Raw genomic sequence first — 20,061 nt, 5'->3', positions numbered from 1 at the left:
CCGCCTGTTTGTCATCTATGTGAGAGAGAGTGAGAGAGAGAGAGAGAGACAAGTGACAACACCGAAATTTGTCTTTTAGTCTTCTCAGCTCAAGCTGCTTGATAGTTTGGGTGCATGAAAGGTGCTCTGAAGCCTTTGGAAGCTGGTCAGCTGTTATATCCTTAGCAGGATATATCCCATATAGCTAAGGCTACTGCAGCAGTGATCAATATGAAAAACATCTGTTTAGCATGTTACCTTGACTACTAAAAACATAAAGTCATTGCGGCCATATACTGTCACAAAAACTCAACTGAAAGAAATGAGATAATAAATCATCCAGTAAGGCACTATCTATGCAAAATCAGTCAGTAGTGCACCTTTAAGTAAATGGAAAGGAAATATTAACACAGTAGAAGATTACAGAGTTGTAAGTATTTTGAGTGGGGCTTGTAACACTGAGAAGAAAAACAAATTATCTCAGTTGATTATTAGCAGTACAATCCTCAGTATGATGCTAGAATGGAGAGATGACATTCTTATCAAAACGATGTTTCAATGGTAATAAATGGACTAGTATTTTGGGAGACAGCATCAGCGATAGCTGACAATGCAATGCAAGCTGATGTCATTTCCTGGATGGATAAACAAAGCATTATAAACATTTAGGCATTGATTACTGCTAAAAGTTATTTATTTAGTTAGTGTGTACGTTTTTTCATATGTACAATGTCCAGGTGGTATAGCAACAGGAGAATCTTTGGTACAGAGGGTTAAAGCTGTGAGCTATAATTCCTGTGGTACAGGGTTTGATTGCCTCAGCCCTCATTTAACTACTATGTGACCTTAAGCAAGTCACTTAACCAGACATTGCTCCCAGGTCACCCTGAAAAGTGACTGTGTGCCCAGTGGGCCTGCCTTTTTGCCAAATGGATATTATATTCTGAGGAATATCATTCTTTGGCCACAACAGAAACAGGTTCAGGCTTCTGAATCATACCTTCCACAGGTCTATATGGTGCCTCTGCTAGTACATGTATGAGGACATCTGTGCTGCTCATGAATTCCATTATCTCTCTTTCAGGCCTACAATCTGGCAGTGCTTTGTGAATCTAGCCTCCCCAAAGAAAGAGAGAAAATAGATTACTACTGTTTCAATTTCACAAAGTTTCAACATCAATGATGCAGACATACACGGTTTCACTACTGGTTTGCGTTAATGGTCGAGTAACCTAATTCACTGGCTGCAATCAAATTATCAGACATTTAGAAATGTTTAAAGATTTCAGATCTTGGTAATCTCAGTGACATGAGTTACCAAGGCACAGCACCTGGCCTAGTCTTGCTGTTTTTGTGACCTGTATTCAGGACTGATTTATACACACAAGGTAAAACCTGAATTCTGAATGACAATTTCAACCCTTAAATAAGTGATCATAAAGCTTCCATGTTTTCTAATTACCTGAGAAATCCAGATGGAAACACATGTGGTACTGTGGTCAGACTGAAGCTTCACTGTTCCCTCGTTACCTGAAAAATCCATGTGGAAATTCATATTGTACCACAGTTAGATTGCCTATTGACTCAGAGTATCTGGGGCACATCAGAGAATGGAACCCTTGTAGTATGTACACGTATATGGCATATTCATTGCAGCTGTACCTCTTTGTGCCCACTTGTATTAAATCCTTTAAATAGTTCAGCATCAGTGCATTCTGCTACATCCTAAGGAAGTGGTCACAATACACAATGAATAATTTAACATTTCCTCCAGTCACTGCTGCACTTGTACCCCTCAGTATTGAAGGCAGTAAGTACCAGCTGGGTGGACTTGGATGACTATTCTGGAGGTGATTATTATATTAGTCTTGCTCCTCCATCAGCCTTTCTCCAAGGAATGTTTGTCCAGTGTCCTCCACTCATGGTACATTACTTTGCACTTTTAGCACTGAACTCTAGTTGTTAGTTCTTGGATTGTCACAGCATGTGCCAGTTTAAGGTTTAATGACTATAGCTGGGTATTATTATGGGTGGGCTAAGCCCGGTTACTGGATTGGTGTTTGCGTCCCGTGGGCTGGGACGGCGTGGAGTGTCAGTGCGTAAAACAATTAATGCACACCATCCATTGTTGAAAAGAATGCCATTATTTGAAGAATAATAATTCTTATACTTATTGCTGTCCTTGTCTTATCTTGCTGCCCTTCCGCAGCTGTCTTCTGTTGTTCGTGATGATGCTCGCATGCCATGCGTCGCTCAGAGCAAACATCAAAACTGGAGGCACTTAACAGCGGAGCATGCATTTTACTGTTTTTAAATGTTATTTATGTGGGTTGGGTTTAACCAGACAGCGGAGCAAAAAATATCTCGCGGAGAAGCTTATTTTGTCTAAATATTAATCTCGCATTGTTAAAGCATTCAAGTAAAAAAAAGCAAGAAAAAAGATCTGAGATCTTCTTTTCTCGTTGCTGTTACGATCGTTAAGCTATGTTAAGTTTTAAAAAGGCGACAGACAGCAAAAAAAAAGCATTTTTTTATTTTTGCGTAAATGTGTTTAAAATCAACGCCTCAAGATAGCTGTTTATAATTAACGGAAAAGTCCGGCGGTCGGGACCGGACCTTTTAGTATTTTCCGGGGATTTAGAAGCGGCGTTGGGCTGGCTGGGCCAATGGCATCAGGCGCGTTTGGAAGGAGGCATTGTATAATAAAGAAGACACCAGACTATCTATCTTATCAGTCACATGCTTTGTAGAGGTGGTCACTAGATGTTGGTAGCAAAGTAGGTCCTGAACTAAGCAGTGCTTTATTGATGATGATGTTGGAGAAGTTGCCAACAGTCAGTTGTACACACAATGTAAAACATTTTTCTTGGCACAGAAATGTGTGTACTGGCAGTAACACAAAGTGCTGGATGCAAAGAGGTTTTAGTGTTTCCAACACACACACACACACACACACACACACACACACACACACACACACACACACACACACACACACACACACACACACACACACACACACACACACACACACACACACACGAGCACACCAATATAAAAGGTTAAAAACATGCAAAAAAATACAAAGCTAGATGCAAATAACATGAGGGTCTGAGCAAGATAGCATTCATGTATTGTCCCTTCACTTCTCATTATGAGGCAGTTCTATGCCAGGCAACCATAAGTAGGATTCACATACAAAACAGCTATGTTAACAGCCCTGTCCTGAGCGGTGAGAAGCAACTAAATATGGTCCGAATTTCTAAGTATATTTCACTATTATTGGTAATGGCAGTGTGATCATCTGATACACCAACAAATAATTTCCTGAAGCATTATCATAAGTTAAACAAAGCTCTTAATATATCACAGATTCATAGGCTCATAGAGTGTTTGCTAGGCTAACAACCACAAGGGCCTTTTTAAGCCTAGCCAAGCATTCCAAATCTCTGATAAGTTCTAGTACACTTGGTAAGTGTAAGCAGGAGCTTGGGAGACAAAACATTTACAAGCATGTGCCTGGGAGATGAAATATTTACAGGCTACCTGTGTCCATTAGAGACACAGGTGCCAAACCAGGGATGAATTTCCTGTTTCCCATCCAATTGTACAAGTTACACTTGAATTGTGCTAGGGAGGCACTCTGCTTCACAAAGATAGGGAGCCTGTTTCAGAGAAGGGATAGTCTCTGGGATAAATACCTTTCTCTCTAGCATGTCCTTTTTATGTCACAGGCAATGTTTAAGTCTTTAGAATGGCTAATTCTGGCGCTGTCTGTTTTTTTTTTTTGTGAATATGCAGGAGATCCATCAGAGTGTGGTCTGACAATGCCTTGTATGCCAGGCATAGATCTCCCCTCAACAGCCCGTAAGATACAGTATACAGGGATAGGGCCTTGAGGCAGTCTGCATAGGACATGTTACTTACACCCTTTATTCTTTCAGGGAGGAATCTCTGTAGATGTTCCAGTTGCTGGATATGCCTAGTTAGGTTCATACCAAAAGGGCATTGTACTCAATGATAGGTCTGATAAATGCTGACTACAGTGGAACAATGACTTAATTGGATCTAGGTGCCATACCTTTGTTTATAAGTTGAACACAGAATGATTGCCTCATTATTGTAGACACATGATAGTCAAGGACTAGATTAATATCTGTGTGTGTGTCGCCAAGTCCCTGACTAGTGGGTCACCTCTTTGGGGTGTGTTGTCAATATGATAGTTACCAGGGGTAGATGGCTTCCCAAAGGACACTGTTATGCATTTCTTGGCATTTAGTTTTAGTCCATGACTCTGACACCAGTTATTTGTCTGTGTCAGCCCTTCCTGGAGAACATTTGTGTCAGTGGGGGATTCTATGACTGCTCGTAATTTGCAATCATCTGCAAATTTAGTCAGCCAGAGGCCATTGACATTGGCCTTGACTTTAGAGAAGTAAATGCCAAAAAGGAGCAGTCCCAGGACTGATCCCTGAGGGATTCCACTTGTGAATGGTCCCTTTGTAGAGGGGGGAACTCCTCAATTCTAATTTCCTGGGTCCTGCCTGTGAGCCAGCTGTCTATCCACTGGGTGACATAAGGGTTATGCCTAACCTTTTCAGTTTGTCAACAATGCCTGCATAGGGTATTGTGTCAAATGCCTTGGCCAGGTCAAGATGGGCAGTGTGAACCCTTTTGCCCTCATCCATTGCTTTGGTGACCTTCTCAAAGACATCCAACATGTTGAATAGGCATGACCTACCCTTGACAAAACCAAACTGGCTTGGATCCAGTGTCTGGAGGTTTCCTATGTCATTACTGGTCACTTCCATGATAATTCTTTCCATGGCTTTGCATATGAGATTAGTGAGATATATGAATCTGCAGTTTCTAGGGCCTATAGATAGCCCACATTTTGTGGAGAGGGATGACTGTTGCTGTTCTCTATTCATGAGGCACAAAGCCCGTTTGGAGGTTACAGTTAAACAGAAATTCCAGAGGGCCTGACAGGTCATGTTTTATGCTATTTAGATGGCATCCTGGGATGTTTTTTCAGGCCCATTAATGCAGTGTTCTTGGTCTTACAGAGAGCATTAAGGACCTCTTCCCAAGTGATAGCAGTGGGAGTGATATTTGATGGTATTTCCTGAGGGAAGTTTGAGGAGGAGAGAGGGTTAAAGTTGGAGTTGAATTTGTTGGCCATTATGTTTGCTATAACTTCTGGCTTTTTTAACTTCTCCATATCTTTTGGGTTTCTAATATCATGACGGGAATGGACTCCATTCCTAAGTCAAAGTATAATTAAAGTTCATTAAATTAGTATTGTTTCAATATTTGATGTTAACCAGAAGTGCTCTTCACAGCACCAGCAATGTGCCCAGTAATGTCCTTTTACAATTCGTATGGAGTTACGTGTATCGGGCTTCTTCTTTTGGCTTTTCCCAGTTAGGGGTCGCCACAGTGGATCACCTGTTTGCTCATGATTGGCAGTAGAGGTTTATGGTGTCAAGTTGCCAGCCCAGCACCCAACCTTCCACGGAAGGCACACACACATGCACTCACGCCTAGGGCCAATTTAGTGTCCAATCCACCTACAGCATATCTTTGAGATGTGGGAGGAAACCGGAGCACCCGGAGGAAACCCAATCGACCACAAGGAGGACATGCAGACCACACAGAAGGCACCCATGTGTATCGGTAACATATCTAAATACAACTGTAGATACTTTTTTCTAAGACCCATTGCTCCTACTACTACTGGAACTGTCTGGGTAGCTTTCTTCCACATTGCTTTCATTTCTGCCTGCAAATCCTGATATTTTATGACTTTGTGTGTCTCTGTACACAAGAGACTGTAATCACTGGGTGAAGCTATTTCAATGATCAATGCTACTTTTGTCTTCTTTTCATAGACCACTATATCAGGTTTTCTCGCATCTGTCTTTTGAACTGTTGGTCGTGGGTGATCCCATGTGATGTAGACTTCATCATTTTCTATAATGCTTTGTGGCTCATGTTTCCAATATTTTTCAGCTATGTCAGCATTATAATGTTTGCACAATCCCCACTGGCAACAGTCTTGCCACATTATTATGCCTTTCAGTATACAGTCCTTCTGCCATTAGTATGTTACAACCAGCAACAAGGTGTGCAACTGTTTCAACTTCTGTTTTACAAAGCCTACATTTCTCTGTTTCTCCCATATGTTCAATGGATTTTGTAAATCAACGTTTTTGTAGTCCACTGTCTTGGGCCACCAATATTAATCTTTCTTCTTTTGGTTTGAATTCGCCTCTCGTTAATCATTCCTGCGTTTGATACTGATCAACATGAGGTCGTTCCAGGAGTTTTCTATACTTGCATCTATATTTATGCATTTTCCACAGTTTTTTCCTTCTCATCTGATCCTTCACCTTATATTCTTTCTTTTGTTTTTTGGCACATTCAGTTGCTGCCTAATTGTTATGTACTTCTGGTTTGATTTCCATTCCCGCTTGACCCTGATATGCTTCTGCTAGACTAAACAGGGAAGTTATCTTAGATTTATTCTCCTGATGTTTCAAGACTTTCACTATGAATGGGTCTTGTGACATCAGCAGATATGTACGCAGTCCCACACTTGCAGATCTATACATGTAATAAATTTCAAGGAGGCCCATACTGTCTTCAGAATGGGGAATATATAATTTTGGTATGCACTGAGTTTTATAAATCATTTGATGAGCATGAAGCATCCTTCTTGTTTTTCTGCGTAATCTATCCAACACCTTTTAGGGCAAGTAAGTCACTCCAAAACTAAGTTAGGGCAGGAAGAGCAAATTGGTTTATAGCTTGAACTTTGTTCCTAGATGTCAGATCTGTTTTCAGGATTAGTTTAAGTCTTTTAAATTATTCCTTATGGAGCTTTATTCACATTTGTTCATGTTTTATTGTTGATACTTCATCAATTCCCAAATATTTATAAACTCCCTCTTGCTTAAGTTCTTTTATATCACATTCTTGTCCCAAACTGTTTTCTTGGTGCTGCAGCTTTCCTGCTTTACAGATTGCTTTTGCACATTTATCAAGACCAAATGACATTCTTATATCATTTGAAAAAGTTTTGACTACTTGCAGTTGTGCTTTCAGTTCCCCATCTGATGAGCTATTCAGCTTTAAATTATCTTCAAAGAGAAGATAAGTCTTTACACTTTGTTGCTTTCTGGGAGCCAAATTACAGCCATTACCTAATCTGTTAAGTAAACAGCTTAATGTGTTGAGGGCAAGACAAAAGGGCAGTGGTGGCAGACAGTCACCCTGGAATATCCTGCTTTGAATTTGTATCTGTGGAATAATAATTTGTCCTTTATCATGGCTTAACTGCAAAATGGTTTGCCACTGTTTCATGGTCACTGTGATGTAGTTTATCAGTGAAGGGTGTATTTTTCAAATTTTAAGCACTCTTTTATCCATGAATGTGGGATACTGTCAAATGCTTTCTTGTAGTCTGTCCATGCCACTCTCACCTTTTTTACAGTTCTTAACTGTGACTTTATTTAACAACAAATTATCCTTTGTTCCATATGACTTTCTTTTATTACCCTTTTGTTCTATTGCCATAATTTGAGTTTTCTTCTAAATTACTATAAATTCTGTCAGCATCAATTCCAATGTATAGTTTATATGTCAATGGAAGGCAAGTTATTGGTCTATAGTTTTTAGGGAAGCTTACAGGTTCTCTCTTAAGTAGAAGCATTGTTTTTCCTGTTGTTAGCCAGGCTGGTGTCTGTTTATGGTGGGCATATAATTAGTTCTTACTCATGGCTAAATCTTCATGCAAAGATGTAAATACTTTTAGCTAGAAGTTAGGTACTACATTTGAGCCTGGGGTTTTCCAATTAGAGGCTTTTCCCAACTTTGTTTCAATCTTTCTGGCCATTACTTCATCCCATTTCATATCCTATACATTTGAATGGGTCTATATCAGAAGCTCGAATGGTTAAAAGAGTGAACGCTCTTTGATCGAGCTATAAATATCGAATACACTAAATAGCAAAGACAAAGAACAGTATTTTTTTTTCCCAGGAAAAAAAATCACTGGGCCATTTTCAGGAGATTGCCATTTCCTCCACTGTGGCGTGATATCGGAGTTGATATATTTAAGTAGGGGGTGTGGGGGCAAAGCCCCCCACTTTATATTGTGTTTGCATTTTTTTTTTTATGGAGCAGCGATTTTTTTCCCTGGGAAAAAATCGCTGTTCCATGTCTTTGCTGTTTAGTACGTTCAATATTTACAGCTTAATCAAACAGCGTTCGCTCTTTTCACCTTTCAAGCTTCTAATATAGACCCCATTTGAACTTCTTATTGTTTCTTTTACTTCTTCTAATCATTTACCATGTTTTTTATGTTCCACAGGATCTTCATAAATATTTCTCCAAAATGTATCTATTTCTTATTTTCTGATGATCTTTCAATTCCTTTTACTTTGTTTCCCAATTATCTACAAAACTTTTTGGGTCATCAAATCATTGCTTATTTTGTAGCTTTCCTTTACATTTATCTGTGTATCTTCTAAGATTTTCTGCCTGTGTTGATATTTTTAGTTTATTATTTGCAATATTGCACTATAAATCCTGATCTGTTATAATACTGCACATTGCTTTTATCATGTCTATCTTTCTGAGTATTTCTGTTGATCTGTTCTCTCTTCTATACTCTTTTAACAGTGACATTTCTTGTCTTAATTGCTTTATAGTTTTCTCTATTTGATACTTCCATGATGGCATTCGATTTATCCATTCCCTTACTACCCTGTGTTCTTGTGGTAGGACTTTATCTGTTATTAATTTGGCTGCACAGTAGTGTATCCTATTTACTTCTGTTATATTGCATGAATCTCTATGGACAGTCCTAATTACTGTGTTCATTTGTTTTATCACACGTCTAACTTTTGCGGTTTTATTAACCTTCTGCAGTCTGTTTTTCACTGATCTTAATATGTCTAGCCATCTCTACTAAATCAAGCAACTTTTCTCTTAAATCATTTTCTTCTAAACTGAGGCCACATTCTTTGTTCTCCATTTCCTGTGGGCAGTCTATAGAAAGTTCTAGAGCATCTTCCTGTGCCACGTTTTCCTCAATTTCACCCTGTGTCATCTGTTGCTCTTTCATATGGGAACTCCATGGCCCATCACTCCATGACATTGACTGTGTCAGAGTTGCCACAGTTTCCTGTTCTTTCCCTTGCTGTATAGTTCCAACTGACCATTTGTACTGGTTTTCTCTGGGGGCTCCAAAGTATCTTGATATGTCAATTGATTAGATGCTTCCTACTCCACTGGTTTCTCCTTAATTTGGGTGTTCATTGCTCTATCCTGTTGTGTTGTTATCTGAGTTAAATTTTCCACACTAAATCCTTAACTTTGCAGGTAATCCATAACCTCAGTTTCTATTTCTTTAACTTCTCTTTTCTAATTTTCTTTTTTGTTTTCTTATTTTTTGTATTGTAAAAGTTTCCATATCCAGATGTCTTTGCCTGTATTTTTCAAATATCTTTGGTGCTGCTCTTTTTGCATTGATTAGTTTTGCTTTCTCCTTTGCATAAATATTGTGCCATATTACATCTATTTTTCTTTCCCATGTCCATATTACTTTTCAGATGTCTCCTGCTCCTCTTGTTTCTCCTTACTTTCAGGACTAGTTGTTCCATCATGCTGTGATATGACCTGTGTTAGACCTTCGGCACTGAATCCTTCACTTTGCAAATATTCCATAACTTCAGCTTCTATTTTTTAACTTCTACTCGACTAATCTTCTGTTCTACATTCCCTCTTTGTGATCTTATGTTTTTATTTTGAAATTTCCCATAGCTTGATGCCTTTGCCTGTATTTCTCTTTGAATATCCTTGAGGATGCCTTTTTTTGTGTTGATTAATTTGACTTTCTCCTTTGCATAAGTATTACACCATGACAGATCTCTTTTTCTTTCCCATGTTCATATTTTTTGTACCCTTCAAACGTCTTTAAATTTTCACACTTCCTTAGTCACTGTGTATAGGTGGCTCCATTAACAATGAGCTCTGCCCACAAATGTGTATTTCCTTTGAGGTTGTGAACATAGCTAAAGAATGCCTTGTGTTTTTTTTTCTTGGCCTGGGAGGCCAACTTTACCTCAAAATTAGCTTTGGTAGACTTTATTTGTCCTCTGAGTTGTTTGATGAGTGTGTTTGTCCTGCTGGGTGCTGTACCTCCTATTTTTTATTATTACTATTATTAGAATGCTTTTTATTGAAATTGGCTTTGTGGCCCTGTTCTTTTGTGGTTCTGTCACACTCATCTTATTGGTTGCTGTTCCTGCATCTGAGCTGTCCAGGGTACTGAAGTACTGTGTATTGCGTAATGATTGGTTCCCACTAGATGTAGGTGTTGTCTGCTGTTTTATCTCCTTACATCATTTCCTCCATGCACTGAGCTGTCCAGGGTGCTGAAGTACTCTCTATTACATACTAATTCCTTCACACTGGGTGTAGGTGTTGCCTGCATTGCTGATTTCTCACCTACATTCCTCAACCACTCAGTCAATAAACATTTAGGGTAATATTGATTACTATTAATAAATCTTAATACATCTACATAAATACATAATTACTGCTGTATTTTACTTAAACTAAAAAGTAATAAATAAAAATATAAGGTAAAATTTTTTTTAATAAATAATGCTTTTTATTCAGTTGCTCTAAAGAGTAAAAATAAGGAAGATGACTGAAAACTTTATATAAGAAACATAGACAAGCTGAATTCAGAAAAGCATTTGAGGTTGGTTTTGCCGATTCTGGTAATGAAGTAGCAGTAGTAGTAGCGGAATCAGCAAAACCAAAACCAACCTCGAATGCTTTTCTGAAATCAGCTTGTCTGTGTTTCTTTCATAAAGTTTTCAGTCTTCCTCCTATTTTTTACTTTTTTAACATATTTTCTTTCCTGTTGTGCAGCCTATTGATATTGTGATTCTAACAGGTGGTTTGTTTTTTTTAGTTCATTTTGTACTTCTTCCTGGTGGGTACAGCTGCATCTATGCAGCCATTCATATGTTTGTATAGGGTTTCTGTGAGCAGATGCTCATAGACAGCAGTGTTCTCATGGTTTATGGGGTCTTAAAATTTTGCCAGGTTATCACTTAATAGTAAGAAGTTAGCCTTAGAGTAGTTCCTGAATATTCCAGGGTTAGATGGAGTTCCAGGTTTTATTTTTACTTCAAAGAAGACCATTTTGTGGTTTGACCTTACCAGCAAAGACATTACACTAGAGGGTGTGCAGCACTTCCCCATATTATTGAGGACTAGATCCAGAACGTTTGCAACCCAGTTGGTGTCTTGACAATCTGGTCCATAGAGTTTGTGTTTACAAAATCCAAGAATCTTCATGCCTGCACATTTGGTGTGTTATATGATTCCTATTTAATAGTAGGGTAATTAAAGTCACCCATGAATATGGCATTGGATTAAATGGTGTGTGTTTCCAATGCATTTAAATACATGCTATAGAATTTCTGGGTCATACAGGGGGACTATAACTTGCAAGGAAGTGGTATGGGAGTTTGCCTATTGTGATATGAATGTGGAGAAGCTCAAATGCATTGTCCTGTTGGCCTTCCTTGAGGTATATTTATTTTTGATGGAAATTGAGTCACCTCCAACCTTTAATCCCTGTCTGTGTCATAGCTTGTCTAAATGTGTGGAAGGCATTATAGCCTTGCACTGCCTGTGTGCTCTCCATGGCTCTAAACCATGACTCAGTAACTGCTCAGATGTCAGCATTCTCTAGTGTGAGGAGAGCTTGTAAGGTGTGAAGTTTTTTTGTTTAGACTCCTAACACTGAGCAGTAACACCTTTGATTTGCTATACTAGAAGTACTTTCAGTTTGGCACTACCTAAAACAAAGCACTGAGGAAGGAAAATGCTTTAGTTAATATTTGAAAGCATAGAGTGGAAAGGTGCAGACCATCCCTGGCAAAGCAATGTGGTCTGTTGACCATTTCCTTCCATGCTGACAAATATTGCACCCCCTTAGAATGACACCAGAAACTAAACAAATTATTAGTCATCTTCTGTTTGCATTGCGGTATCATCTTTGGAGAAGGCAAAATGCTGCTCACTGCTAGGCTCATACCAACCTAGGACACAATCTCCAAGAGGTCCATGATCTCACTCTTCATATCGTCTAGGGAGGTATGTCTCAGGTCATTTACACCTACATAGACTATGACTGAGTTATACTGGTACTTGGGGATCCAATGACCTGAGTGCATATGTAATGTGGTGGACCCTGGCTCCTTATAAACAACTGTGACTTTCTACTTAGTTAGCCTGGTGAGAGGGATATCAGTGCGTCTTACATCGGAGTCTCCAAAGGTCAGAATGTTGGATATTGTGGTGGTTTGCCTTACTGGCTTAAAAGTAGAGGCTTCATGGGATGTGGCTGTATGCATTGATGTGAGTGTTGTTTTGAAAGAGTGTATTTGGGGCTGCTGAGGGTATTATGTGTATTTTGTCTAGAATGTTTTTGGGGTTTAGGAAGGTTACATTTAAGTGCCTCAGCATATGTGGGTTTGTGTGTCTGCTATGAATTGTGTGTGATGGATACATGTGTACTACTGACAAACTGACATTTGAAGTACTTTTATGTGAAAACTTTGCCTCCAGTGACATTGTGTAAGTATATCTCTCACACATCATATCAGTTTGTTAGAGAATTAATTAGGTGCCAGTAAACATGAAGCAATTTCTATATTGCCTCAGGATGACAATGTCCACCAAGATGGTAACAGAGATAGTGGGAAAGTTCATATCTATAGCAACAAACCCTTTTTTATTGATTAGATGGTTGGAGTCGGACTAGAAAGTAATGTCAGGAACATTTGGTTTGCAACTCTGGGGGCAGTGCTTGTCACAGCAAACAAGTTGGCCTGTGTGCAACTAGGTACTGCTGACATTTCAAAGGTGCTTTTACAGGAAAATGTCAACTCGAGGTGACTGTGTCTATACAGGGAACAGCACCATCCTATCTTCAGTATCACAACATAAACTTAATATATGTTGTACTGAGATGTACAGGTTTAAAAACTGTGCATGCATGCAGTGCAGGATTCTCTACTTGATTTGGTTAACACTCTCCACTCACTGAAATGATTTCATGATTTTATCAGACATGATGAAAAAAAAACATGCAAAGTGCTAAAATGCTAAGGAACAATACACCAGATGGATTGAAAAAGAATGCTAGTTTTTATTTGCTCAAAATTACATTTTATATTAACATTCTGGGAATGTAGAACAGCATTTTTTCAAAGAAAATACAAACACAATTTGCACCAAAATACTTGAATTTCACTCACATAGTTTTGGATTTTTATAGTTGTATATTGTCTCTATTCCAGCCTCTTTTTTAGTTGACAAGAAGAAAAGTCACACGGTATATACAATGCATCTTTCCCTTCTGTCATGCTCCTCTGAAATATGTTCACACAAACGTTTAGAAAAAAGTAATACAAAAATCCCTGAATACTCAGTTTTCAGCATGATACTGAACATGTTAACAAATGTGGAAACAGGACTTTGTTTGTTGGGGTTTCATACTTGTTTGATAATAAGTCATATGCAATATGCAACCAGAAAAGAACAAGCTATAAATATAATGGCTACATAAAGGCACTACTTCATTGCTGTAAAACCCCCTAATGCTGTTGCAGAAATACAGACCCCAAGGAAACATAATTTTAAAACTGTACCATCATTTATTATATTTAATGCTAATGCTAGATTCTTTGGCAGGGTTTTGTTTGCAAATTTGGCAGAATACATCCAGCTGAGTGATACCACTAACAAAGTAAGGATATGCTGACACAGCAGGATGCTTTATCATCATTGCAACAAGCATGACAGGACTAAGTGTTGTTCTGCCAATATCCTGCACTATGTAGCAGCCAATCAGTTTGCTTTTTCCTCTTTCCCTCCCCTACCTCTGGAGAGTAGCATAATTTCTCTCTAGTTATTTTAGCAGCTTGCATGGACCACTAAACCTCCAAAACCCAGGGATAGCAAGCTTGCAAAAACAAAATACCTAGGCTATGATGAGAAGACAGGTCCATTGGCTCAGAAATGCTGTGCTTTTATTTCAAAGAAAATAAATAAACAAACTTTCTAAAATTGTGAACTTATTCACATTTTCAAGTGGAGAAATGACGGTTTTCTCAAAACTTGTATTTGCTAATGGTGTGCATTTCGAAACAGAAAGCTTTTCACACATACTTATGAACATAATTTCTCATCGTTCACCCCAGTCTCTCAAATCTGTTAAATTACAGATGGATACAGTACATGCTATACTCAGTTATAGTTAGAGTATCCAGAGTAACTAGAGTGTGAGCAGAATACTAAAAGTAACAAGCAATAAACTGCATTCTGTCTAATAATATTTACAGCAATCTTATCAGAAGATGCTAATTTCATGCAAACTGTATCTTATTGCCATAAAAATTAACAGTAATGGTCAGAGTGAATCTCGTTGACAACACCTTTACCATGAACACAACACAAATGCAGGTTTACTATGATTAATTGTGTGTTGTTTAATCAATTTATGATTAATCTGAATTAAAAAGACTATAGTCTTGGGGAGGTTGTATCTCAAAACAATAACACTCCTATGGTTGCAAAACCATCTTTTTTGCAGCGGGGCAAGCCCTCCTGCATTCCTTAATATGGGAGGGGGGCCCACACCTCCAATCTCTAAATTTACCTATTTTGCGATTGTGCAACTTCTGAGAAAAGGAAGCAGGTAGAAAACAAAACCAAAACTCATAATTTCCTGCTTTTCCAATTCCACAATGCAGTCAATGCATGCCGTAGGCAGCCCCAACAAAGTGAAATGTGAAAAACAGGAAACTTGTGATCTGCCCATTTCAGTGTTCTTCGGCTCCCTGTTCAAAGGCCTTAATATTATGAATCTTTCTCACAATACACTTTTATATCAAAAGGATAAAAAACAAATACAAGCATACATGTTGCGTCATACTACTGAATGTTATCTAGTCTAGTGTATTCTGAACAGTGATAGGCAAAATGAGTTTTGCTAATGACATCCCTGCTATGACCACCCATAACGATGTGGTCTTAAACCAAAGAGCTAACAAACACAAATATATTAGCTGTTGTGCGTTTGTTTTGATTGCCACTGGTCAGTGCTTCTACCTTAATTTATCTGCTTTATGTTTGTGATCATTTTCAAAGAATGTGTACTAAAACAGGGGTTAGCAGTGCTGTAGAGATGCCATGATAGTGAATGCATTCTGCCATTAGGACAGTGACAATATGAAGGAAACTAAACAACCAGAACTGCTTTACTGGGACAATGACATATGTGTAAATACAGCAGTACTGGGGGTGGGGCAGAAATGCAATATTAAATGAAAGAGGAATTCTAGGAAAACATAGTAAAATGTTAAGTAAATGAAGGAATGGCTTTCTCGTCTATACCACAACTACAGAAATGTGTGTGCAATTTTACTGCACCACTTCACCTTTCAGAAACTGTTCCCTTTTTTCACAAATGGCACTTACAGACTTACTTATACCAAAGGATGGAAATGAATGGTAAAATATTTCATTAGCTTCTTTTTCAATAGGTGCAGATTATATACCTTTTACTGGTATCTGGAATTAAATTAGTGCATCACCAATTAAAAAAAAAACTGTTTTAAAAATTGTAAACTCAAGTTAAATGTTTTTTTTGCAATACTGGTTATGTTAAACAGTATGAATGCAGACATAATTTCTGTTTTGTTGTATTTTTGTATGAAGCATAGTTTTTCAGAGAAAACCTTTCTTGGAGACTAGTGTTCCTGAAACCCTGAGTCAAAGCAGTCCCAGTTTAATAACTAACCCATAACTGGCAAAGCCATTTCTACAACTTAAAAATTTATCTTAATAGATGGAAACATGAGCTTGATATTCTGACAGATGTAATTCACACAATTTATGAAATGTAGGAACAAAACAATGTACATTCTCAAATAATAGTTGTGCTTAATGAAAGGTCTCACTCAGAACAGAAACTTTATTTTTTTAATTTGTAGCATTGTGACTGGCAGTGGCAGATCCTGAAATTTGCAAATGATGGTGTGCACCTGGCAAGTCAAATCACTTCAGTTTGTTGAGGGCAACTTCAGCACTACTCCAGCATGCATGGTTTGGCTCCATGCATGAACACTGTCAGAATCAGGAGCTGCTTTGCCTACATCACATGATCCCTGATACTAATGAAGAGAGTGTATAGAAATGAACTGTGGCAGTCAGGGGGTAGTCATCTTTACAGCTTTTTAAATGGTGCACAGGAATGCCTGATCCACTAATGCATACCAGGTGCTCCAGTACTTGGGGATGGTAGGAAGTGCTGTGTAGCATGACATTGCTACACAAGACTATTGAGTAAGGCAGACATCTACAGTATAGCTTACATACTACAGTAGCTGCTATGTAAGGTGTACTGTACCGCAGCTAGTTGCCTTACCCAGTAGTACTGTACACTGCTGATACAAATTACTATAATTCATCATTAGGCATGTGGGTAGTGCTGGGGTTATTAACTTATTATGGTAATGAGAGGATGCGATGCTGAGCATGTTACCATTGGTGGAAGCTGACCAGAATCCCATTGTGGGAGTGGGAGAAAGTAATGTGTGATAGCAAGTCTAACTGCACCATAGGAAACAATTGACAGTAAAAGATTTACTGCTAGGCAGAGGTTTTTTTTATGTTTTTTTTTTGCTGCTGGTATGTCACTTAGCACAATATGCCCAGCAACATACAGTGAGAGAGAGGAATCACCATTACATAATTTACCAGCGCCAGAACAAGCCAGGACTGCACAGGTGTGGCCATAATGCAAGATGCATTCTCAGAGGGTGGAGTCAGTACTTTAGAAGGTAGGTGGTTACTGTGCAATGGAGTAGGATTGCACAACAGCCCTTGTGGGATTGTGCTCCATTGCTTGCAAATGATTTATAAATCAGATAGGGCTCTGTATGCAGTTCTGTGGTACAGGCAGCTCAACTCCATATGCCTCCGGCACCAAGAAATTACCAAGTGATATTACACATAATCATGCTAACAAATTCCGTGTAGTTAAGTTGCTTAAATACATTAAAATGGACTTGCTATGATTTATCTCATCTTACCTAGGTAAGAAATTGATAATCATTAATAAAAGCATTGAATAATGGCATGGATCACACCAGCAAACGATCACTACATAAAACATCACCATTTACCAAGAAACAACTGTATCAGTGGGGGGCAGGCCCCTCTGCCCAGCCATACCTCTCAACTGCCTCTGATTTTGCAGAATGTTTCTAATTTTCCCTCATATTTTTTCCATATCCCTTATAAACCTTTTCATTTTTTTGGAAACTCACTGAAGATTACAGTCAGTCAATGATGGCAGGCAGAGTTTTACAGTTCATACTGTTCAGAAAATGCATGTTGATGCAAAGCCTGCTGTTCCTTAACTTTTTAAGTGAATCAGAGTGATATTTACAGTTGTCCATGATTTTAGGCCTTTGTTCCCTCAATTATTTTTTGCTTTATCCAAAATTTGTGAAAAAAGAAGTCGAGAAGTAAGTGCACACCTAGTGAGGGGGCTCTGCCCCACACCCTTGAGCTTTCTACTTTGGGGTTGCAGAAACTCATATAAAATGGAAAAGGTGTAAAACAAATAAAGCCTTTCCTCTTTTCTTTGACCAAAGGCATGGCTGGCTTTTACAGAGCCTCTGGATGTCCTCCAAACTGGTGCCCTGCCTTCCGATCTCTTCATTTGAGGAGAAAAAAAAAACAGTTTTTGTATATCAGCTGAAGTCAGTTTGTCTTTGGAAGAGAAAAAAGAAAAAACTAACTGCAGCAGTCTAAACCCAGATACATACCCCCTCCTGCCCACAGCACCTCACTGGAAAAGCAATAAAAAATAAATAAAATTAAAAAAAGTTTGCTTGCTTACTCATACACATCTTCCCTTCAGAGCCAAAAAATAAAATATAATATAATAAAATTAAAAAATTGCATTTGTTGCATTTTAGGAATGTAGGAAATGCACCTCAGGATTGCACTAACACATTGCATCCAGGGGTTTTGGCCCACCCTTGCTACTTTACTGTCTTTGACTCCCACAACAAAAATCCAAAGCACAACATGTACAACAAACCATGTTTTAAGGGAGTAAAAATGCCAGCAACACTATTCCTCCGCTATGTTCTGGGTTGCAATTATAAGCCAATCAACTGCAGTGTTCCCATTAAATGCACTTGTAATTGCACAGATGAAATAAGCTGCTCCTGCTGTTGCAGGTTTAAATGAAATACATTTTCCTACATTTAAGCCATTTTCCTGGAGCAGGTCCCTGAACCACAAAGTCATTTGCCAGCATTGAGCTACTCTGCTTGGTTTGTTTTAATACATACAACATCAACTAATTCTATTTATGTTGTCTTCATTTTAAAGCGATATCCATGCAGGCTATAGGCAGGGTTCTACTGTTCTCTTCTTCATACTGAACAGTAGTACACGCCATGGCATTTGATGAACTAAAATTCTTTGAACACTGTCAATCAAAATATATAGATTTTGGGTAAACTTGCATTTACAGTATGACAGCATTTTGCAGGAATGAAGTTTAGCTTTGGCTTAAGGTATAGAAAGTCTCAGAACTCTTTTCCAGGTTTACATTTTAAGGAACCATGTTTCAGTAAAGCTCAGACGTATTAATTATAACTTGATTTTGCTACATTATACCTAACCATTTAATATTTTTAGCAATATCCTTTTCATGCATCCTTGCACACATACTATAGTAAGAAATTATTGCTGCAATTTAAATACAGGGGCAAATGAGATCTTTTTGAATTGATATTAGATAAATAACATTCAACAAATGGGGATTTTCTGAAAATTCTACCCCAAAACTGCCCTAGGCACAGAGAGATGATATATATCTACTAGAAGAATGGCACACAAAATAGCTCTGTTTCCATGGAATCACATTTATTCAATGCCAGCTCAAAAAATTAACATTTTGCAATCAACATATGCATGGCAAGGGTTAGCCAAATATAAAATCTTTTACAAATAGCTAGTCTCTTACAGGCCAGTGACCAAAGACTCCCAATGTGGTAGACATGACAGCAGAACTGAAGTTATCATATTATGGAAATGAGGGGAATTGACACTGTGCCAACTCCCAGTAATGAGTGTGTTGATTTTAGATAGTAGGGTTGTTAATACCACGTGGAACTCCATTCTTAATAGAGGTTTTCTAACATTTATTTATTTTTTTATTGCAGCGCTGATGCATTGCTCAACTCTTTATACTGAGTAATGTATCAGGAAAGGGGAGAGCTACTTAAACAAACTCTGCACCACCTGTATGTACGTGACTGGAATCCATAAGTTACTATGTTAGAACCAGCATGTATGCAGACAGTATAGTGTCTGCAGATTGTGTACAATCCGGGGGGGGGGGGGGGCGTTTTCTTAATGTGTACTCTGTACATGCAGTAGAATGGTTTCACAATAACTTATGACTGTGTACAGGGTGTTACCCCACTGTGTACTATCTTCTATGAATTTTGTAGGGCTTTAGCATACCATCTGACTGCAATCCATGGGCCACAATCTTCAGGAAAAGCACTACAAATTATAGGACTTAATAGCCACATAACCTTCCCCACCCACTGTATATGCTACAGATGTTTGTTTCAATATTTCTTCTTGGAGTACAAATCTAGGTTTACCCTTCCAACCTGAAATGCAATTTCTGTTAAGCACATTTTATGCACTTTAATAAATGTTTGGCTATAAAGTATTTCAGTGGACTCTGTTGTAAATGATCAGCTTTAAAAGTACTTCAGTGGGCATTCCTATTTAATAACATAATCCTGAGACTACAGTACATTCATGCCCTAAATGTTCAGGATACCTGCTGAAAAAAAATTACACACACACAGTTATAGCAACATTATATAATTCTGTCACATAAAAAAAAAAAAAAAAAAAAACTTTCAGGAAGTTGGAAATCTTCTC

The sequence above is a fragment of the Protopterus annectens genome, chromosome 7.part0, assembly GCF_019279795.1.
Source record: "Protopterus annectens isolate FY-2018-M chromosome 7.part0, PAN1.0, whole genome shotgun sequence".
In the NCBI taxonomy this organism is placed as follows: domain Eukaryota; kingdom Metazoa; phylum Chordata; order Ceratodontiformes; family Protopteridae; genus Protopterus; species Protopterus annectens.
This window is presented reverse-complemented; position numbering follows the sequence as displayed.